We start from the raw sequence: 389 nt of genomic DNA on the forward strand, positions 1-389 counted from the left end.
CGTTTGTTTTTGGAGACAGGGTCTTGCTCTGTCACCACACAGGAGTGTAGTGGCACAATCATAGCTCACCGTAGCCTCTAACTCCTGGGCTCAAGTGGTGCTCCCGCTGTGAGCCGCTGAGCCTGGTTAGTTGTGTATTTTTCTAAGTATTTCCATCTGTCTTTATATACGTACATATGAACTCTTAAAAATATATGAGGCCGGGCATGGTGGCTCATGCCCATAATCCCAGCACTTTGGGAGACCAAGGCAGGTGGATTGCTTGAGGCCCGGAGTTTGAGACCAGCCTGGGCAACATAGTGAAACCCCATCACACACACACGCAGGTACAAAAAAATTTAGCTAGCGCACACACACACACACACACACACAAATACAAACAAATTTAG

Source organism: Mandrillus leucophaeus, unplaced genomic scaffold, assembly GCF_000951045.1.
Source record: "Mandrillus leucophaeus isolate KB7577 unplaced genomic scaffold, Mleu.le_1.0 Scaffold49, whole genome shotgun sequence".
NCBI lineage: Eukaryota > Metazoa > Chordata > Mammalia > Primates > Cercopithecidae > Mandrillus > Mandrillus leucophaeus.